Genomic DNA, 24,111 nt, shown 5'->3' with positions numbered 1-24,111 from the left:
CTGCATATCTGAAGCATTTAAAGTCTTAAATTACTTACAAAGGTTAAAACTGTACAAGATCTAAAGTTATATCAAGAATCCTGTTAACTAGAAAAAAAATTATAAAAGCGCCAAGTTTACCAATGTAAAACTATACCGTAGAAAGTGAAAGGAAACATTGACCTTGAAGCTAAAAATGTAAAGACTAAGTTAAAAAAAACAAACAAACAAACAAAAAAACCCCCACATTTTAAAAAAAAAAACCAAACCATTTTATTTTTAAGCCAACTGCTATGGAAGATAAAATTGCTATCTTCCTCTTAAGCACATTGCTTCTGTGAACACTATGATTCTACTATGAGAATCTACAAATACAAAAAATAGCTTTATACATAACCCTTCAAAAAGCCAGCATGGGTCAAAGGAAAACTAACAGGACTTGGACAACGGTCAAATATTCACCTGAAGTAACACCTAAGTCGCACGTACCCTTTACAAACCGGGGTTATACTGTCACAAGCGAGATCGCAGCCAGGTTCTCCACGCAGGCACGCTAGCAATTGCACTGGCAGAGGAACAGGGCTGAGCAGCTGCAATAAAAGGCGACTGCCTCAGTCACTGCTGCCAGCAGCACAGATCTCTGGAATCGTGGCCTTAAATGCCCTGTAAATATAAAGCTAACTAGAAAGTTTCCATTACTAACAAAACATGGGTACGTAAATTACCAGGGAACGGTTCCTCAGAAGTGATGAGGGGGGGAAACCTTCAATAACCTTCACCACCTTTTCTTCTCCATGTATCTTTGGTCTGTTTCAATGACAGATTACACTAGAAATACTTTTTTACTGCAAACTTAAGAAAGCTATAATGGCATCCAGGCTCTGCAGCATTCAGCATATTGGAAAATGGATATTCTAGGATACTTTAATTCTCAAGACTTGGAAGAAAATCTAAGATACCCAGAAATTTCAAGTGCCAATGTTCTGTCCTACAAGCTGCCAAACAAGCCCATAAAGTCAGCTCATAGAGGAACAAATACTGTTTTTTTTCTTTGCATCTGGATCCTACAGTCAAGGTAACATGGTTGGTTCAATGTCCCCAAGAAAAACCTTCTTCATCTGAACAGCTGGAACTAGCGTTTTGTTGGAGGAAGGACAGTATTTTGAAGCACAGCTCCTCCCAGAAGAGCTCTGAAAGGATGCCAGGGAAACGTAAAACTGGTAATAACACCAAAAATTTTACCTTCTCTAGATGCAGGCACACCCCAATGCCTTATTTTCTTGTATCCAATTCCATGGCCCAATTGGCAGATATTGAGGGTTTACCTCTTCCAAAAATGAAACCAAAAGCTGAGGTTTAGCTTCCCTTGGAAAATTAAAAAAAACCCTAGAGATTCAGTCTCACTAGACACACGCCGTATTAGTATGATCTAACATTTAATTCGTTGTAGAATAACACTAAGTTGGTAACACACAATAGAAGAACTTTAACTTAAAAAAAGCATGCTACCATTAAAAAACATTGCTTAGCAATGCCACTGAACTAATTCTAACCTTAAATTAAAAACTATCACCAAATATCAACTTTATTAGCTAAATAAATTTCTGGTTTTTCACTTTCAAATTAAATGAAAGAACCGTTTAAGTGCTTAGCCTTGGATGTGCAGAGTAAAATAAACACGCTAATAAAAATACATGAGTACAAGAGTCGGACTCAAAACGATCACACTTGCACGTGCAGTGCTGAATAATTAACCTATGTACTTTTTCAAGGACTGTCTGAAAGCCCTCCTCTTTTTTATGCTTTCTGTTATCAGTATTATTTGGAGAACTGGGATTAAAACCCTATATAATTCTAAACTATTATGAAAGCACTTTTTTTTTCTGGATGAAAAGGTACAAATTCTGCAGACTTCTTCATTAATTCTTCTTCTGAAGAATTCTCCTCTTTTTTTCAGGTTTCCTTGGCCAGACATTTCATATTCAGGTTCATTAAGAAATCATAAAAATTAAAACTTAGATTTAATACCTAAAAAAATATATCTATATCATCACTACTACAAGGCATAAAAGAATCCATCAATGGCTTTGATTTTTTTAAATTAATTATAGCAGAGTTTACAAGATGTACTGCTGAAGAATGAATCAGTGAGGAAAAAAACCCTGAAAAACTTCATACATTCCTAAAAATCTCAGATAAAAGTAAGTTTGCTACCCTGTTTCACCTGCTGCAAAATTCAACCTCTGCTGCCTTGCACACACTTGACCATTATACGTACTGGGTTTTCCATAATTAGGAAAAAACAAGGGCAAAAAACAATGCTGGTCTGATACGTTACTTATGAACATCTTAAACACTAAGAAAGGTTTCTGCTTCTTTTTATCAAGCAGTTGCTCTGAGTGAAGATAGCAACTACTGATGTTCTTAACGCAAATAAGAAAGAACTTTAATTTTGTAAGATACTTGTTTCTTAAGAGACACAACAGAAACTACCAAGGCCAACCAGCTCTTCCACATGACAACTGTATCAAAAGAAAACGTACTTAAAATAAGCACGACTCAGATAAGCAGCTACTACAGGTTAACAACAGGGATCCTGTTTCAATAAAGCAAAATGAGCTCCAGTATTCCCCTACAACCAGATTTTTAATACTTGCATTAAAGCTAAGGAAAACAGTCAAGCTCCTATTACAGACTTTTAAAAACAAATTTATAAAAGAAGTACGTCAGAAGCCGCATCTTAAAAAAATTAACAGCCAACAAACTACTTAGAAATTTTCATTCTATTATTCAGGAAGATCTAAGAATACCAAAATATTTTTAAAACAATAATAGAAAGTCAAGATTTAAGCCACATTAGAAAACCCTCCCCTAAAGCTTCCAGTTATTGCAATACTTCTTAAGGCAGAGTTTCATGACAAAAATACTTTTTTTGTGCGGCAGAGACATACAAAAGGATTCTTCGGGATGCCAAGCACTTTCAGAACTCTCCAGTGATGACTCATCCTGTTATGTATACAAAGCTTTCATTAAAAAAAAAAAAAAAAAGTCAGTTGGCATCATTACAGATCCTCAGTTAGCAATCTTCAACTTACTGTTATTTCTTGTACAAAGTATTCTAAACACTCTGCAATAAAGTATTCTGGTATGCTAATTTTGGGGAGGAAAACGTGCAACTTAACTTGAATGGCCCTTCTTACACAAAGAGTTTCTACTCTAGTTCACAAAGTGCTGCAAGATGGCCTCGAATACAATTTTTAGCCAGACAGAAATTCTTTGTTGCTCCATGTCAGTTACTTGCCAGTTGCACTGATCAACTATTTTGCCAAAACAAGAAAAATAAGTCTTTCAAAATGAGTCTTGATGAGTCTAACAAAAAGAATCACTTCTAAAAAAAGGGGGGATGGGGGGAAAGAGTTTAACTGCTCCTGAAAACTCTGAAAGCATTCCTTCTGGCTGTCAGAAGCATCATTTGAATCCCCCTCACAAATGAATTTATTTAGATAACCCATTGTACTTCAACAAAATCACGATGAACTAAAACCTGCCACATAGGTGCAAATAATGGTAATGAACTGTATTACTATACAGGCAAGTATTTGCCAATAAGACAGCTTTCTTTTTTTAATATGTAACTTCTTTGAAATGGGGTGTCGTTTTTTGTTTTGGTTTGGGGTTTTTTGGTTGTTTTTTGTTTTGTTTTTTATAAATTGGCTGTCGTTTGCTTTACTTACACACATGAACATTTGCAAGAGGTACTAGAAACCAGAAGCTTCCCACAGCGCTACATACAGTACGAGCATCCTGCACTTTGCTCCACCAAGTGATGGATCTGTTCCACCAATTTCTCATGCCTGTTCATCTTCTACCTGCAGGCAGAAGGCAGCCACGTACAAACCCAGGTAACAGCAGCCGTGGAGCTTTAAATCAAACAAACATTTACCTTCTGAAAATCATCTCAAGATTCACTTCGCACAAGCAGCTAGTCTGGAGTTAGCAACCCTCCCACAGTATCGTCTGGCCAAATTCAAATGAACAAGCAAGATACAAATAACTCCCTTTATTTTCCATCCCTCCTGCCACTCACTTCTCTAATAATTCAGTTCCTAGTGTTGATCCTTTTCTAAACATGGCCACACACACATAAGAAGCGAGCCTCAGTGCCAGCTATGCAATTTCTCTTTCCCACCGGGGACACACTTTCCAGCATCTCAGATGTTTGCAGAACAGACGCCTCCCCCACCACTGCCACATATACATTTTATTTTATTTCTTATAAACGCCTCTTACCCACAGTAGTTACAAGTGCCAAATCATCTGATTTCACAGAGTGTCAAAAGAAAAGACAGATCTAAGAACTTATATAGCATTCTCTACCCCTTTTTCTTCTGCAACATGTTGATTTGGAAATAATACTCTTCATTTGCTCCAATTCCAACAACCACAAGAAGTCAGCTGCCCATCTCCAGTCACTGACGCTGATCACAGGACTTGATCAACTACACCGTTTTCCCAATATGCTTATGCTTTCCATAGGTACTGGCAAGGCTATACCTGACCAAAGATACAAACTGAATTTGTGGATTCATGCTATGAGTCTTTGAGCTTGAAGCATACTGATTTCCATGTTTCACAAAAAATAAACTTGAAGAACAGCTCACTCTACTCCCAGACAAGATAAGAAGGCTTGTCTTAGAAAGCATAACTAAATCCTTTTGAGCTTTTTAATTTAGTCGTTAGTTTTTGTTATTCTCTCATTATTTATGCACTACCATAGGTGGTCATGGCAAATTACCAACATAATTTACACTGGTTCTCTAACTGTAAGACTAGCTTATTAATTAAATTAAAAAAAAAAAAAAGACTCAACAGTCTTTGGTAGTTAAAAAGTAGAAGTATAGGAAAATAAGATACATGCCCAGTCAACAACAGGAGCTTCATATTTCGTATTTGTCTTTAGAAGACTACATTTTAAATGGAAGCAGACACCATTTCCATTTACTCGCATTTAATCATCAGTCGATGTACGAGGAGGGATGAATAAGGGGAAAGGCAGCTGAATGCAGTGCATCTTCAGCAGGGGTTTGGGGTGGTGAACAATCAGCTTCACAAACAAGAGAGACGTTTCAAAACAGACAGCACAAACATAATGGAGGGTCCAGGGCAAAGCACGGGCTTGGCTCCATCTAGCAAACAAAAGGGGATACTTTAATCATATTTTAATGAGGGTTTGCACGTGACCTGGTCCATTAGATACTGAAATGCTGCTGCAGTTACCACACAGCCACCTTGGCATTTGGTGGCTAATGCTCAAACGGGCCACTACACTGCCCTTGAGGAAGGAAAAATAAATAAAGCAAGCTGCAGCAGCTTTGGTTGATAGCACCATTAATACACTGAGGGGTTTAAAGATCTGTAGATCCACAGACAACAGCATGATCAAGTGTGAAACCTCAACTCACTGATAACCAGTTCTATCAAGAAACATAACGTGCAGAATAATTAAGTCCATTTACGGTAGATGTAAAACAGGTTCATCATCCAGATACAAATATTATTTAACTAATAGAATGTCTCAAAACCTAAGCTATCTAATATAGACATTAACATCAGAAAACAAAATGCCATGATTCCTTAAGGCTGCAAAAAGTGAAAAAAATGTACTGCCCTAAGAAGGACAAGAGAACTTGCTGACAGTCCAGACATCCTGCTTTTGGAGTCCATTTGTCTCTTAACGCTTTCAAAAAGCAGTCCTGTTACACACACGCACACACAATTTTTTCAGTTTAAGTAAAATTTCACTGATGTAACCTGGTCCTCTCAACCAGGTCTTTGGTATATGTGCACCTCTTTGAAAAGTATACAGTCTGGTTTTCCCACACATACATTTTCATGCGTCTTAACAGTTATAATCACAATTCACATTGAAAAGGTGATCACAGAACTAGCATTTACTGTCTGTTCCAAAACATACTGCACGGCACTGATGCTAGCAGGTAGAAGGTTCAAGAAAATGCCAAGTAAAAGGCGGCTGTTCTTCTCACAATATGCAGTTAAAGTGTGGTACTCCATCCTCAGCATGTTGGAAGTCTGGGTGATCGAGGAGAGGCTGGACACATTCAAAGGAGATGTCTAATGCTCAACAGATCTAACACAGAGATACCATCCTTGACTCCAGAAATCCCACAATTCTTTCCCAACCTTCTGCAATTAGTGGTTCAGGGAAGTATCATTACAAAATTACCCTTTCCTTATTTTCCTTCCTAGGCATCTGCTATTAACCACTGCAGGAAACACGACAACAGGATATCCAGATCTTTGATCTGACCCAGTATAGCTGCTGTTGTGAAATAGGTCATTTCTCCATATTATCTTACAAACAGACTCTGAACCAAGAGCTAGGAAAACAAAGCTTATCATATTGCCCAAAGTACTGCACACCTAAAGACTGATCTTTAACAACATTAACCTTTTTTTCCAGCCTTGTATTCAACATCCTGAACTGTGAATATGCAATTATGTAGCCTGTAGTGGTTTATAAAAGTTTCATTCCTCTAAAAGACTTGTTCCTGATTTTTGACGACCAGGGACTCTAATGCAGTCCTACAGAGAATCAGTTCTGCATGATGGGAGGCGGTGGGGCAGGGAGGAGAAGCAAAGAAAATGTCTGAGCATCCTACACACCTTCCCATTCAGTAGATGGCTTATTAGGATCTTTGTCCATATTGTACTGAAAAGATTATACTAAGTGCCCTATATGCCTTATCCCTTAGTCAGGCGGTCATTGTCTACCACAGTAAAAAAAACAACCTCAAGAACAGAAAGCTTCACGTCATACAATCATGCCTTTCAACAGGATGCTTTCACAGTCAAAAACCACCTACTCTTCATGTACTTAAGCAACACTAAGCTCTTCTGGCAGCTCAATGGCTTCTCCTAAGTCACCAAATTCCTTGCACTGACTCAGAAATAACCTAAGCATCATGTGTCATGTCACTGAAGAAAGCCAAGGTGACATTTTGCTGCTATGTTTTAATTTGAAATAATATCCAATCCTAGTATGCCAGTATTCTAACCTTACTTTTCGTAGGAAATTTGATTTTTTTTTGCTTCTTGTAGTCATTTGAAAGACTACACAGAGAGATTTGTGCGAGTTTATTTTGCCCCCCACCCTGGATCAAGTAATATAGTTAAGTAACAAAGAAGCTCCTGGACACAAAAGCCCTTATTTGAATACTATGCAGATTCCCCAATCTTCAAAATTAAAGCTGTGAACCCATCTGAGAAGACACGTAGACATTGCTCGCAGAGAGGACTGAGGGGAAGCTCATAAGATGGTTGTCTTCTGGGGAAAAGAGATGGAGTAAGAGGCAATTTATTCTCTATGGAAAGACAAAGAGGTGAGCTTTAGGGCAGGGCTGCAGGGTAGATATTAGAGTATGGTTGTCTTTTGTCAGTTTGTCAGGCTCATGACTTTAACCATCCCACAAGTGCTGATTTTCAGCACCCAGGCTCATCTTTTTGATGCATGCATCTTTCAATGCCAGGACCAAAGAGTTAAGGATGGAGTTTTATGAGAAACAGTTGGTGTTCACTGACTGTGGGCAAGTTCATCCTCATACCTATCAGTTGCTTCATTTCATCCATCCACTCTCCATGAGGATGTAGTGAACTTTCATGAGGAAATCTAGTAAAAGACAAAGTGTTTTTACGCAGAATCCTATGATCTGGGTGATTCTGTCATGGAGTGCATGTACGGGGGTGGAGCTCTGTTGGCAAATTTCACTTTTGCTGCTCAGGTACAACCTGGGTATAGGATGACCTGCAGAAAGTTTGCTTCTGATGAGTTTAGCAGGCTTAGGAGGCTGTTGGAAGGACTGGAGAGGAGATTCCAGGAGAGATTATTTCAAGATACATCTTCTTTCAGCATAGGTTGCAATCACTGAAAAGCTTCTTCAAATTGATTTTGGACCCCAGATGTAGAAGGTGCTTTCTGTACTGACATTAAGTACTTACGGGGCAGCTGGACAGTTTGTGAAAAAACAGCACACATTTCCTTATGTGTGCCTAAAAGCTCATCTGTTTTACCCAGTTACAACAGTTTTACATAAGATGCAATCACTCCCCCCCATCCTTGCTTCTCTTATAGCCTTAAGAGACACAATACCACCACCACTGCTTTTCTGCCCCTAACTATACCACTACGGCACATCTCTCAAATTCCTCACAAATAATTTCACGCTCAGAGGATGCTGCAGAACAGTCAGAAAAAAATTACGCTTACAACCTGCTGAAGAGACCACAACCATCACTGGCTTTTCTATTACAAAGGAGATCTACAAGATAGCCTTCCCCAGAAAAAGTCTCCTACTCTTCACCTACAGATATATGTTACTTACCAGGAGAGCCAACGAAGTAGCTCTTCTTTATCTGCTTCCTGGCCTGAAAATTCTGGCACAGGAGATGGTGAAAAGTACAAGGATAGGATGTAGCGTCCTACATGCAAAATTATTCAGCCCTACGTCGCTCTGATAAAACTTAACACATAATATTAGTACTTATGCTGCTGCTGTGTGTTTGATGAAACTGTGAATCAGACAGCAGGCTGGGTCTCAGAGGCATGAAATACATGTCCAGCTCAGGAAGAATGCAATCAAATACACTCAGTACTCACTGAGTGGCCCAGAAGTACCCTTCATTTTTTTTTCCTCTACACATAACAGGGCTGTGATTCTTGTCCGTTTCTGGAAGTAGTGGGAGTAAAACATGAGTAATTGCCCAGTAAAAGAATAATACAGAAATCAAGAATAAGTTTATGCAATTTATAATTGTTATGATTTCAGCTTAGCACTGTTTCACGGAATCTAAGTTGACAGAAAACTAGTCTCAGTTTTCTTGAAATTTGAATGAGAAACTATTCTGCAATGTCTGGTTTATTTTTTCTAAAGCATCCCGTTCCCCACACTTTTTGATCATGCAGAGCAGCAATCAGTTAGCACTATTCAAAATAGTAGATACAGAGCAGACTGGGCTATCGAATTCTTATACCAATGAGCGTTTATTCTCATGACTATTATATTTCAATGGAAAACTTTCTATTGACTTCAGTTGTCTTTGAAACAGAATTGTGTACCTCAGAGAATACCCTATCATCCTGATTAATAATTAAATGAATCCATACAGTACTTATTCACTGCCAGTTCTTTATTTGGAGGTCCAGAAGCATCAATAATGAAAAGTCCTCTGTAGTACTGGTGAAACTGTCAGCAGCAGACATTGAAGATTAGGCAGCCGTAAGAAGAGAAATAAATATATAGATGTAATACAGGATTGTTTCCATATGAACTGTACATAGGTCTACCAATGATCAGGAGAACTACCTCCCCTAACCTTCATCTCTCCCAGCTATCACTGGAGGAAACAGTAGCAAACAATCTTCACCAACAGGGGCGATGGCGGCAGATGTCACGACTGGCAATAGCCATTTCTGGCTATACATCACAGTTCAGAAACTCTGACTTTCCGGTAACACACTAAACAGAAGTCAACCGATTTCAAAACATCCCCAAGGGAGGCAATAGAACTGCCTAAAATAGTAGCTATTCACCAATTCAGCTCTAGGATTCCAAAACTTTCTATGGAAAAGTGACATAACCATCTCAGTAACTGAACCACGGCCGTCAAGACAGATTCCATAGCTATGTGCATGTCTGAAAAATGGAAGAGAGAAAAGGATTAACTTACAAACTCCTCATAGCTAAACATTCTACATCATTCTAGGTGGATTTTGCTACCTGAAGACAAATATACCGGGGGGAAGTGGGGAGAGATATTTAATTATTTTACGCTTTGTAGACTAATACATAAGCTAAACAAAACATACAGGCCAGACTCCTCTCCCCAGACCCGTTTCAAGAATTTGTTCATGCAAGACTGTACCCTGATCCACACAAACCACCTCAGAGATCTTCCAGGCTTCTTCACCATCACTCTTCTCCCAAGAACTAGACTGCAAATTATAATAGTTGCTACTTCTGGAACTGCGTAACACTGTCTTTATATCGTTCTTTAAACTGTTTATTTTTCTTTAATTAAACATCTCGGCTTCCTTTAACAAGGCGAAAACAGAAGATGACAAGGCACAAATGGAAGGGAAAAGATGGTTAAATGCACTTGAAAAGAAAGACTGCTCACAGGCAAGCTATTGCACCAAGATGGATTAAGGTGAAAGAAAAAGACTGCAGTCTATGCTTCTCATCCTCAATCTCCATCTGTCTTAACGATTATGTTCCTGTAACCCTGGATTCCCCGTTTCTGATCACTGCAAACCCACGATCCTTCCAAAAGCTCTCTACCTTGCTTTTGTACCCATTCGTATATGCAATCAGCCTTCTACCAAAATATCACAGAGTCAACGTGGAATTTTTCAAATGAGAAAAGTCTGTCAAAGGTTAAGAGCACTTACTATTCAAACCAGACCTCCATTTTATGACTGTTCTGAACATACAATGAAGGACTTCTGCCATGACTATGACTAAAGCTTTTGTACACAAGGCAAGGCAAGGCAGGGCTGACATGGCAGTGACAACACCTAGCACACCTTTTATTATTTGGCCCAGATCAAGTAACCTTTGAACAGATTAGAAAATATTCTAGACTCAGTCCCTCATCACACTCCTTGACCACCGTCAGTATCTGCTTGCTTGTTAAACTCATTCTCAATGGTGCCACAGAACTGTTTTGTCAAAATCTCCCAACTCACGTGGAAATGCAAGGCGACTAAAATAAAGCTCTGACCTTAGTCCTTCTTCTCATTGCTCCAGATATGCTGTCCCTGGGCAGTCCTATCCAACACATCCCTTCCCCCCGCCCCATTCTTTTTGTTCTGCCAATTATATCGTATCCTTTCACCCTGGTCCTCATGCTTGGAAAAAGCCTTCAAATTCCATCAAACTCAATATCCTTACAAGTAATTTAATTCAAAGAAGGTAGATTTCTGCAGAACTATAAGCGTAAATAAGAATTCCGCTTGAGGTTTTCTGAATTCTGGAAAAAACACAGTTCTCTCTCCTCCTGGTCTAATCCCATCTCAAACAGATCCCCCATGGAATGATTATTCTGTAACTGCCCACTTCAGAGTTTGTCACATTTTTCTCTACAGCATCTGATGTTAGACACTAAGAGGGGGCAAGAGTGCGATTTAGATCGTACGCTGGTTGGGGTCAAAGCCTAACTATAAACCAGGCAGTAATAACCTGCTCTCACATTCGGTTCTTCCTGAACAGAGTCTTACAAAACCAATCTACATTCTCTTTTTACAGCACTGGGGCATTTGGGGCATGAAAATTAAAAATAAGGATAATAAAGGGGGAAAAAAAAGGAAAAAAAAAAGAAGGGGAAAATAAAGAAAAGAGAAAGGGACATCTGGAGTAATGACAACATAGAAGTGTTCGTGGTTAGGAGGAACACATTGAGTTCCATCTAAAACAAAGAATTCATCCTTGAAACGGAATTATACCCAAGACCTGCAAGTCCTGACTAAACAAACAAATACACAAGCAGACTCTTCTTCCATGCCTTCATCTTCTATGAGTGTCTAATTAAATAATGTTCCTCAAGTATTTACCTCTCAATGCTTGGTAACCAGGATGAAAATATGGGTCAAAGAAGCCAACGTGAAATCTTTTATTTTCTAGCTGTATTACAAAAGCACCGTCAGCGCAAACCACACTTACTGTGTATACCCATTTCAACAGTGAATCCAGACAAGAGGGAGACTTCACCAAAGAGGCAGACAGAAATACAATGCGCTATGACTAAATTTCAACAGATCTTACGGAGGAGTCAAATATCCTCCGTATGTGCAATATCATCTATACTTACGCCTGGCATTGGACCTCAACTTTGAGATGAAAATATATCCTAACAAGGCCACATATAATTATGAACCATTTTTTAAATCAAAGATATCTCCAAAGGAAAAAGCTTAACCGTGATGTTTTGCCACTCATTTTGATATGCATCCATATCTAAGATGTTAGGGAAAAAAATCTGTAGAGACCACTCAGTCAAAGACGCATCCGTTTGCTGAATACGTTCCACATCAGACTACCAAACACAAAGATTTGAACGCTCTTAAACAGAAGGCGCTCACCTATTCCCAATGCTATGTGACTGTTTCATACTGCTTTCCCTGCCGAATTTCTGTGACGTTTCCTGGTTCACCTGAGCCGTCCCAGAGAGCACCACTGCGGCACAGCAAATGCCACGCATCGCAAGAAGACATCTGATATCTGTGATATCACATGCTGGGCTACTGCCAGTGAACCACAACATGCCAAAAGGATTTCACAGAGGAAAGACAGAATTCTAAAAGACTAGCTAAAGGCCCACTGTCAACTGGTTTTTAATATTTCTTCCTGAAAACACACTACCTCCTAGAGTTTCCAGAAGCCTTAGTAATTACTGAAATTGGAAAGGCCCAAGTAAAACAAAAAAGCATCTTTCAGCTCGTTTAGAGTTTGCTTTTGACAACACTCCAGAGCCAGTTCCCCTTCTTCTTGGGCTGCATATTTTATACTAAATGGCATACAAAATATATACTATTCTATACTAAGAGTTTTCTATCCACACTTTAAGAACAGGAAAACAGAACTGCAAAGCCCTAAGAGTTGAGAGCAGTGATGATAAAAGAATACTTTTACCATTATTTTTAGATAGCTGACTAAATTTCAGGCTGGAAATACCCTATAAAGCACATGCTGAATGGTCCTTTTAGCCTGAGACAAAAACAGAAATCAATACATGGCTGCTTTTCATTTTTGCTCAGCCGTTTACCTTTAAGAGATCATTTTCAGGCAAGTCCAATGAACAGTCACATTAAGAAAGCGTACATGACGCAACTACTTTCTACTGGCATATTATGTAAATGACAATAATGCCAGCCCTTGCCTTCCCCCCCCAAAAAAAACTCTCAAAGAACATTCTGCCAAAACTCTGCAGGAGTTTCTGTTTGGGAAAGAATAACGCAGAAGGGGGGAAAAAAAAAAAAAAAAGAAAAAAGAATATAAGTAAAATGAGCACGCAGTCTGACAAAATAATTACACCAAAATTCAGTAACAATTCCTACGAAAAAAGAAGAGTACTTTGCCCTAAAAGCATCTAGATTTAATGTTGACAGAATATTACGTATTACTTTGCACAGAACAGATACAACATAAGAAGAGTCATAAAACAGTTTACAAAGACGACCTGCAAGTGAGGCAAGCAATTAAAAACTACACATACTCAAACTCCAAGCATATTATTAAAAAAAAAAGACACTTACAATAAAGTAGTAAAGGAAGCATACACCAGATACTTTAAAAATAAATGTACAGTAGTCATCAGTGAAATTAATGAATGGCTAGCATAGATGCAGCTGATCACATCAGCACTGAGAAAAGTGTGTCGTCTCCTGCCTCCGTTTGTCTACTAACCGAGTAGATGGTTAAAATATTTGCACTAAACAGTCTGAGAGCCACAGTTTTTTTCTGTAGCAAGTGTATTTTATCGTGCAGGAACATCAAACACAACATACTAACATCATCATGATGTACAAAAAGCAGAAAGACCCCTACATGTAAGCTCCAGCTTAGTAACTGTGTTTACTTCAATACATAGTATTTTATGTAGTCACTGACAATCTTTAAATGTCTGCCTATTTGTTTCAGTTTTGCAATAGGAGTATTAACCCACTCCTGCTTTATTTCTTCAGATGAAAAAAACCCAAATTATTTTCATATCAATCTTCAGTTCTTTTAAGAACTCCAACTATGCCAAAGAACGCTATTCTACGACACAGTGAAGTTAAATAATAAAACCAAACTAACTCAGGAACATTTTTCAATTATGTAATGCATCTGGTTACAGTATTAACTAACGATTCACTGGTGAATATGTAATATCTGGTATCCAGAATTAGGTACATGACTGAAACAGTTTTTTAGAAAAATACAAAACACCACACAGATTAACTGGCTCATATTTTTAAAGCATAGGTTGTTTTGGTTTTGTTTTTGGTTTGTTGGGTTTTTGTTTGGTTTTTTGTTGTTTGGTTTTTTTTTTTAAATCAACCTGCTACAAACTAATCCCACTGAAAAAAAGGGACAGCCAGCCTCTCACTTTGTCCAGAGCAAAAAACAAAAACAAAATACATTTTTTTTTCCCTTTACAGTTCGTATCAAGTTTGCTAAAGCCAGCCAGTTACATAACACTTACTTTGACTTACGACCTATTTGCTCACTGCTCATACAAAAATCGTCCTGCACGATGGTCTCAGCATCCATTACGTGCTAGGCACGCACTGTATTTTAAAAAGTGGCGTTTTTTCTTTCTTTTAATGTAGAACTATAAATAAAGGCAGCCGGGAGGATCATCTAAAATTAACACTATACAGGTATGCTTTGAAATCATGCAAAATTAAAATGGCACTCTGTTCAAAAATAGTGTGCAGAGAGGACTTCAAAATATTTAAGAAAAATTAATCCTAGCTCATTTTCCATCACTCCAGAATTCACAGCGGTAAATGAAAGTGCTAAAAAAAAAAAAAAAAAGAGAAGAAAAAAAAAAAAAAGTTGTGCTGTAGCTAACCATATAAAGTCATAATTTTAAAGGAATATGTGCGTGTGCCCGTGCAGGCACACGTGTGTGCATAGGTGTGCGCACCGAGCGGGTGACTGCCCGCAGAACCCCGGGCAGACCCGAGCTTTTGTGTTGGTTGTTTCTCCCACCCCCACCCTCTTTTTTTTTTTTTTTTTTTTTTTTTAAATGGTCGAGGATGATCCAGCGAGCGTGTAACTTGAACCTATACCCCCACCCCTGTATTCGGGCAGGGGGTTTTGAGCCAACGCCGTGAAACCCCCTCTCCCGAGCGCCGGCGGCGCCCGGGTCCCCCCGCCAAGTTTGCGGCGGCGGCGGCGGCCGCTGCCCCCGCCGCCCCCTCGCCGGGCAGCGCCCCGCAGGCCCCGCAGGCGGCTCCCCGCCCGCTGTCACAGTTTGCCCTTCCATACAAAGAAGTTAAACGACGGGCGTACTCACCCCCGGCGAATCGGTTTTGCGCGACATAGCCCGGCCCCGCGGAACCTCTCACAAATCCCCTCTGGAAAATGGAAGGGCTGGCATCGGTGCCCGCCCGTACGATCCGGAGGAAAGAGAAGTTATTTACATGTCACGGCCCGAGCCCGGCGCCGTGCGGAGACACCCGACTGCTCAGCACTCCCCGAGATCAGCCATATTACTCTCCCAGACCCGCCGCTCGGTGGGAGCGCTTCCCAGGCCACTGCCCCGGGGCCTCGGCGCGGCCGGGCGGGCGCGGCGCGGGCGGCTCTAGAGGGCCCCCATGGCGGCGCCGCCGGGGAGCGATCCGCCACAGCCCCGATCGCCTCGGAACTTCGGCTCCGGGATCCTCCCCGAACCAGGCTGGAGCCGGCGGCGGAGGAGGGCGGAGGGGGAGGGGAGCGGAGGGGAAGGGGAGGGGAAAGGGGAAAAAAAAAAAAAAAAAAAGGGAAAAAAAAAAAGAGGAAAAAAAAAAAAAAAAAAAGAGGCGAGCGAGAGAAAGTAGATCCGACGCAGCCGGGCGCCGCCAATGTGCGGACCGGAGTCCTGCGGCAGGAGCCGGGGCCGCCGCGCCGGCTGCGCTAGCGAGGCGGAGCGGCGGCGGCCGGAGGCGCAGCGCCCCCGCCGGAGGCTCCCAGCGCCCGGGCCCCCGCCCCGCACCCCCGGCGCGGCGGGGAGGCCGCGGCGCAGGCGGCGGCGGGGGCCGGGGGCGGCGGCGGGGGCCGGGGGCGGCCCGCGGGCCCCGCAGGTCGCGGCGGGCGGCGGCGGGCGAGGCCGGCAGCCGGCCCCGCAGCGCCCGCTCTCTCCTCCCGCAAGCCCCCGTCCCAGGAGCGCCTCCCGGGCAAGGCGGGCGGCAGCCGGCCCCGGGCTCCTTCTCCTTCCCCGCCTCCCTTCCCCCAACGCCTGCACTTTCCCCTTTCACAAAGCAGGAGCAACCGAAAAGTTAGAAAACGTTTCCATGGACGCCGGCCGCTGCCCCGGCGGACCCGACCCCTCCTCGGCCGGCCGGGGCTCCTCCGGGAAAAAGAGGATTGCAGCCTTTAAGGTGAAGGTGCGACTTCGGGGATTGCCTTCCCCCCCCCTTTTTAACATTTTTCAGGCTGCTCTACACTTCTCCAAAACCCAGTCTGGAACGGAGGAGCTAAGAAAGCAAGCTTGACAAATGTCCATCTACAAACGGCTCTTTCCTAATCCTTCAAATGGTCCCTGCCAATTTTCTTTTGGGAGAAAAAAAAAAAAAAAAAATCAAGAAAACATTATGCAACTATCATGTCACTAGTATTGATAGATACTCACAAACCAGTCGGCCTGCCAATTTAAGGAGTAACGCAACCACCTTTGTTCAACTTCCCTTCACGCAAAAACCCCGAAACAGCTGTTGTGCAATGCCTTGCTTCTGCCAACCTCTTCGAAGTTTTCTTAAAATTTGTTTAAATATCAGACATCTGCAGGACACAGGTTGCCATATTGACAACAATGCTCTGACTTATCTGCCAAACAAAAATAAGACCGTGCATGACGTCTATTTTCTCACTCACTTGATTTGCTTCAAATCAAATTCTCTTCTGTTGCACCGAGCTGCAAGTGGACGTACTTAACCTAGGGCACCCTCTTTTGTGGACAAGCAAATGAGTTCAGCATTGCCTTATCAGTACTGGTCAGAGGAATTCTCAACAAATGCACTCGGGAACTCAAAAAGACCATTTCACCTCTAAGACTGAGCAAAACGAACCCCAAACCCCACACTGATTCACGCAACGCGATCTACCCAGGTAGAGGGAATTTACATTTTCAATTGAAACACGCTCTGGGTGCCCGGCCTACAGGAAAATTTTTATCAAACCAATTCGCCAGAGATTAAGATAAAATTTTAAAAAGAAAGCACTCACATGAAAAAAATCTCCACGTGTTTACTCTGAAACAAGTAACTATTGTATGAGGGCCACTGTGCCATGTTAGCCCAGGTACGGACACAGAAATATATTTAGCTGCAAGGAGCTACCAAGCTACCGCTTATCAGCACATCTGGTAACCACACGTATTAGCACACTCAGTCTGCTGCAATGAAAAGGTTAAATATGGTAGTCTAAACCTTAGCAAAGATGGTAAATGTCAATATTTTATTTTGCAGTAAGGGTTCGTTATTTTGGTCCAACCAAGTGGCGAATTGCTGAACCACCGAGACACTAATCAATTTGCCTTTTCCCTTTAGCACTCATAGGCCTTTAGGTTTAACCAGGACAAACCCGCCTTGGACACACATCTCCGTATAGTTTAAACATTTTCCTAACCAGTCATTCTAACTAAAATAAGCTCCTCTTAAACCAAAGAAGACAGATACCCAACAGTGGAGAGATGCTGCGTATTTTCCAAAGGCTATTAAATACAATGAGTTTCTGTGTTTATACTTAGCAGCTTAAGCGAGGCTAGAGCACCAAGTTTACTGTATGTCAGCTATCCCATAATTTTATATATCAGCTATCCCCTATTTATACAGGCTTCCACTGCAACACTGCTGCGGCACCTTCTGAGCCCATACCCCTGCAGCGGAACTGATGCACCATAAATTCACAAAGTTGTTTGTGCTGCTATACCTTAAGCCCATAGGTATTTTCAAACATGTTACAGTCCATAAAAAAATGCATTTTTTAACATACCAGGTAATGGGTCACCTGACAAGTTTAAGTATGTTAGCACAAACAAGACAAGTTGCAATTTAATAGTAGCTGGTTAAAATAATGATAATAAATTACTCTCAGTACTTTTCCCTGCTGTTCACCTGACCCAAGAGACAAGCTAACAGGGATGAAGTCGTGTTAGCTGGCCTCCTTCTTCCTGAGAGCTTCCAACATGGAGCTGCACTTTCTCTCACATGCGAGATGCGAGATGTAGTTCTTTTACTGTAAAAGCACATTAACTGTCACAAAAATCTGGGTAAGGACAAAACTGTAATTTTACTACAGCACAGTCAGACATGGTCCAACACCGCTCATGTTGACTAATTACTACTTTGCCACACAAATTGCCCATAAGTTGCCTTCAGCGGGATTATACAAGGAGGTAAAGGAACAACTCGGGGTAGGGTTTCACGTTCGGCAGCAATTCTAACTGAAGCTGATCCCAGCTCATGCCTCTTGCTCCCAGCCTCTGAACTGCATCCGTTCAGCTGTACGTATGTATCCGACCATGCTGTGAACCAGCCGAGGGGACTGATCCAGCTACAGGGTAACCCAGCAAGAAGCAGCGGGGCCGGACACTGAAAAAAGGCAAAGCAATTGTGTCTGCCTCGATTCCCTGCCCCGATTCACACGTCTCCACAAACGTGTTTCACCATGATGGCAAGGCAGAAACTGTTTAAGCCAACACGTCTGCCAAGAAAATGTACATAGGAAAAATGGGATCAGTCATCTCTTCTAAGACAGACTTTTTTTTTTTTTTGTAAGCAACAGAAGCGATGGATTTAATGATTAAGATAAAAACTTATGTCTATACATATGGTGGACTGTTTTCTTCCAAACTCAAACTGATTAACTCAAGGATACAACTCCCTCGAGTTAATCAAGACACATTTAGCGAAGCACGCCTTATCTGTTTATGATAGGCCCTATTTGCAATTTCTAACTTGTGGAGAATGTTACTTCACAGCAACCAAGATACCTCACCACTTCCAATATATAAATTTCAGGTGCAATACATATACAAATAAGAGACACGGGCTTCACAACAGAAGTATTATTTGGTTACAGTAGCTAGGTCATACCTTTGATTTGGTACTTCATTGATTTTAAAACATACAAAGATGAGCATATTAAGAAGCACAAAAATGTGTTTGTCTTTTTAAAACATTTATTTCTTCTTAACTTCTGCTGACCTGCTATTTCCAAGATCTTCAATGGGTTTCTAATAATATTATAACAGAATCATAAGAACGACTTGAGATTAAGCTGTAAGTATCTAGCTACAAAAAGAAAACAAGCAGAAAAGGAAACAAAATATTTCTCCTTACCCTGGCAATTCTACTGAAACGTAAAGGCAATTCACCTTCTAGCACCCTTTTATGCTTCCATGCTACAAATCAACTTGAACCACCCTCTTCTGTGAATAGTTTCTCTGTTAATTCCACTTTTCATGCCAAAGCATAGATGAAACAGAAGTAGTCTGACTTCTTTTTTATTGCATTTGAAGGGTTTTGGAAGTTCTTCGTTTATAACCTGTACTAAGACAGTCTCTGGAGATAGACTCCATTTCTAAAAATAAAAAAAAAAAAAAAGGTTCCAAACCGTTTCCAAACCATATTTTTTCCTCTTCTCTGCACTCTTTCTTCTCGTGAGCATGAACCACATTATAGGTAGGTCAGATTATAGATATGTCAGCAGCACGTCATACAGCCAAGAAACATGTTTTGTGCATTAACTACATACCCACGTTAACATACTATTATAAATTCGATGTAAAGCCATTACATTGAAGATGTCCTATCTAGCAAGCACGCTATTAGAAATAAAATCTGAACAGTAACATAAACTAGGTAATTGAAATAGCTTTCTACATAGAAAGCATCAAATTCTGTGTATTCTTAAGGCTTTGACAGACAAGTTTTGGCAAATATTACTGAAAAGGCTCAAGGTGTCTTTCCTCCCTGATGTCTCTCCATGCTTCAGCCAAAGGTTACCATCCCTGCGACAAAGATGGCAGAACAGGACATTCCAGTGCAAAGCCTGCCATTACACTTAATTCACTGATGAACGTGAATTGGAGGTAGAAACCCTGAACAACAAGCTGACGTGCATCCCTTTGCTTCTATGGCTGATACCGTCCCCCAGAGCAACACCATAGATGTCTCCAGGTAGCTTAAGCTCACAGTTTCACCAGATCTTGTCCAGTAACACCATGCAAACAGTGATCTCAATGGAGAAGCATAGGCTGTATCAGGTTAAAAAGCATTTCTGAAAAAAATATTTGAAATAAAAAAATATAGGTCTTTAAATCTCGCGTTACCTCTAGAAAGCTCAGATTTCCTTACTCCCTTCTTCACTTTCCCAACCTGGTACTGAAGTAGCATGTGGTGCACCTGGCATGGGGTGCTTTCTTACAGAAACACTGCACGAGAGACGAGCCTCATGACCAGTCTCCGTTTTACACTACTAGTAGTATGGGTAAACTCTGTTGCCTAACTGAAATGACAATGTAGTACTGCTTACCAGAAACGGAAATAAAGGGCTGAGCAAATGAATTCAGAAAGGACTAAAAACCAACATAGACAAATAGACCACAAGTTGAAAAGAAGATGCAAAGAGAGAAGAGGTAGAAAACGGGCAATACCTAAACACTCGGGGGCCATCAGAAAACAACTCATTGCTAATGACACGTGTTGTTAGCTGCTAGCACAGGCAGGACGAAACTGTTTTCGACAGTGCATGACGGAAACCCAAAGAATACAAATTCTGACATATTTTCTTTAAAGTACTCAAAATAGCCCTACCCTATTTTACAAGATAAACTTTTAAAAATACCCTTTAAGAAGAAAATCTGGAATGCCAGGTGACACCATTTCTGAAAAAAAAAACCCCAACATAGTAAGGAAGTAATAATTTATTTAGTATATGTGGAATCACATAGATTAATAGATAAAGCAACTATCAGGTGACAGAGGGAATAAGGAACATAGACAATGAAAAAGACATTTAGTAAACTATTTTCCTTCAAGAAATAATACAGGAAAACACCTTCTACAAAGTAAAGGTTATTACACATAATTCACTGTGTAAAAGCAATGGGTACAACATAAACAATGGCCACAACCATCAGGAAGGATGCTCAGAGAACAGGATCACCGAATAACTCAGGTTGGAAAAGGCCTCGCAGGTCAGCTAGCCCAGCCTCCTGCTCAAAGCAGGTCAAACAGAGTCAGTTCCCCAAATGGTCTGCAAATATTTTTGAAGTTCAATTCGTTGTTTACATAGCTGTGTAATTATACACAGTGCTGAAATCTGGTGGTGGGACCCTATTCGAAATAACTTATGCCCCAAACAAACCAAATACAGACAACAGAGATCAGGGCATAAAGGTGGTATTCAGATGGCCTAAATCACACCTCAACCCCTTCGTCTAGTATGTCCTATTAGATGGCTCTAAGGAGCTCCCTGCTCAGGCCTTAGTCCTTCTGACTTGCATGTTGGAGGTACCTAGTTCTCTCTTCTGACTAAGCAAAAAGACTTCAGCAGAACTGGAGTACACTTCCTCCTATTCATTAGTAAGCTCCTTTAGAGTAGTAAAATAAATATCATTATTCTTTTAAAGCTTTAAAAGAAAACAATTCAGATAGAAACTAGACCATCACAATACTGCTGAAAAAGAAACCTAGGTGGCATGACTACGGGAGCTAGAATTCAGTCTCTGCCCTGTCCCCAAGGCCCATTACTAATAGCTGTTATGGAATATGCTCCCACACCACGTGATGTGGTCACATCCATGCTGCTATATATTCCCCAGGTTCATACCGAGGGCTACATACTGGGGGACAAAAAAAATCCCAGAAAAACTCAACAACTCGATCTAACAACATTTACAGTCTTTAGATAAAAGCCAGCTAACAAATGTCTATCACAATACTTTCCCAAATTCTAGTCAAACAAGGAAAACAGTGCACCTTAGAAGATAGAGGACAGCTGAGAGCCCAAGCTTCAACTGAACAAGTTTATACATGTCCAAGACAGTTACGACTTCACTTTTCTGAAGTGTGAGCATGGTAACTAAGTATAGACAAGAAACTCTCATTGGTCTAAAAAAGCCTTTAAAATAACATGGTCAAGCTAACAATTTAAAAACAGGTTCTTTTTGCCTATCAAGACAGTCTAAAGCAAGTAAAATGAAAAGACACATTAATTGAAAAAAGTAAACGGAAAATATTCTTAACACACTATTTATTTACACTATCAGTAATTTAACCCTCCACTGGCAGTGTCTGGTTAATGAGCCTTGAGATCAAGATTTTCTGCTTGTCCATAAAGTAGGTATACAATCAACAGTACTTTCTGTTCTGTTTTACCAGTGTATCCTTATCTGAGAAGCCCACATGTAGAGCACACAAAATACGTGAGTCAGTTTACCAAGTTTTTGTATTTATTCTTTACCAACAAACACATTCGAAACAGAAATGATTGTATCTCCACGCTGTACACAACACACAAAGAATACTCTTCCATTCCACTACAAAAAGAGGCAACAGAATAGCCAGCCGTGAGCCAACCCTTACTGCTACGTGAAAGACCTTAGGGAAATAATTTCTTTACATAATCTTGCTTACAGATCATTTATTTCCTGAGTTACCCCCCCATTTCTGGGCCCAGTTCTCTCCTAAAGGGTTTCTGGAAGACAGAGGCAGAAAAATAAATTAGAATTCCCGCTGAATCTGTTTTGCACTTTCCTTTGTATAAATCTCTACCAGGATGCCTGATGCAAGGTTAATTATGCAAAACATGAACCAGGAAAAATTGTGTGTCAGAAGACTGAAGTAGCGCTGAAAGCCAGCATTTCCTGGAGCCTTACGGCTTGTACATCCCATCTCCTCCGCTCCCTCTAGAGCAATTCTGCTGTGAGCTGTTCTTCCTAAACTTACATCCCTGTGGGTTAGAGAACATTAACTGTGGCACAGTGTTTGCCCAGGAGGCTGAAAGTAAAACTGATGAGAATTCTATCAGTTTCATTGAATTCCTCCTTTTTTTTTAAAAAAAAAAAAAAAAGGCAACAACAAAACACCGGTTATAGTTATACTAGTAAATTAAACATAGTTGGTGATGTTGGCCTTGAGGCCGACTAGCACAGAACAGCCTACATCCACGCTATCCAATCCTCAAACTCCCAAACAAAGCAGCCACACGTAAACTACGTCGGGAACGGCGCGTGGGCTGCAGAAGCCCTCGGGCCAGCCCCGAGAGCCCTTTGGAAGAGTGCTGGCAGGCCCAGGTCGAAACTGCCCGAGCCACCGCTGCAATAACCTGCCAACAGGGACGATGGCGCCCAGTGTTCCCTGTTGGGTTTTTACGAGCACAGACTCGGCCACTGAGAAGAAACCGAGTGCTTCAGCTGCCAGAACACTATTGCCAGCTACAACCGCGCCACTAATCAATACAAAACACAAGCACAGCTATGAATTAGCCCAATTTATAAATGGTGAAATTTAAGGAAATTGAAATGAACAGTTCTTTTCTCTTTATTTTGAATTTTGTTTCAAAATTCCTTTTTCCAAGCCTTTCTTCACAATGAAAAGCACCTGTCCCATTTCTAAGTGAAGTTCCACTCTCGTGCAGTTCAGTGGGCTGTGGTAAGAAAAAAGTACTATACTCACTTGCTTTTACTACAAGGAGGGGGGAAAAAAAACGAAGGAGAAAGAAAAAACTTGGAGTAGAAACAAAACAAAAGCAACATAGAACGGGAACTAGGGAATAAGGAACTGGAAAGGCCGGGAGAGAAAAACTTCCACTGACCAAATGAGGGGGAGATGGTAAGCCTTTTGAAGCTACTAACAGAAGCTTTCAGAGCACATATCTTGAGGGTAAGAGGAGGCCTTCATCATCCAGACGTCTAATAGAAAACCAAAATAACAGAACAAACAGCCCAACATGTTTGTGAAAATGTTGAGGACAACTGTTTCACGAAGTTGAGGATGCCAGAAGAGCAGTTACTTCACACTTCGCTCTATTAGGGCAGGCTCCATTTTAAACATCTCAATGTGTACAGTGATTTGGCTGGAAGTGGTAACGAGAAGCATTCACTGTGCCAAGGAAGGGGAAAAAATGAGAGCAGTAGAAAAAGGAGAACAAATTTTTATCTTCAATTAACTGAAATAAGAAAAGCAAATTTCAACAAACTCTTTGAACTTGCTGCTAGAATCTCTTGAGAATGCGATTTAAAGGAGGACTGGCAGTTATTGTACTGGAATATGCACAATGGCAAAGTATTCCAACGCAGGGGAGAGATAGGAAATGTAGTACGAACAATACAGGCTTCATCAAAAGCATCCACTAATAAGGGTCT

The 24,111-nt window shown here is 40.9% G+C and overlaps 1 protein-coding gene across 17 annotated transcripts in view; it reads right to left on the bottom strand.

The window, feature by feature from the left end:
* The window catches only part of KMT2C (lysine methyltransferase 2C), a 200,306-nt gene that overhangs the window by 166,510 nt on the left and 9,685 nt on the right, over window positions 1-24,111 (bottom strand). Inside the window, exon 1 of one of the 17 annotated variants that reach the window (XM_082316244.1) lies at window positions 15,058-15,413. The exons of the other annotated variants lie outside the window; for them this stretch is intronic. The gene's annotated coding sequence lies outside the window, so the exon portion shown is untranslated. Of the gene's footprint in view, window positions 1-15,057; window positions 15,414-24,111 lie in introns of those variants that run through there. 17 annotated transcript variants of the gene reach the window in all.

Source organism: Platalea leucorodia (assembly GCF_965183815.1).
Source record: "Platalea leucorodia genome assembly, chromosome: 1".
Classification (NCBI taxonomy): Eukaryota; Metazoa; Chordata; class Aves; order Pelecaniformes; family Threskiornithidae; genus Platalea; species Platalea leucorodia.
Note: the sequence above shows the minus strand (reverse complement) of the source record. Positions and strands in the feature narration are given on the sequence as shown.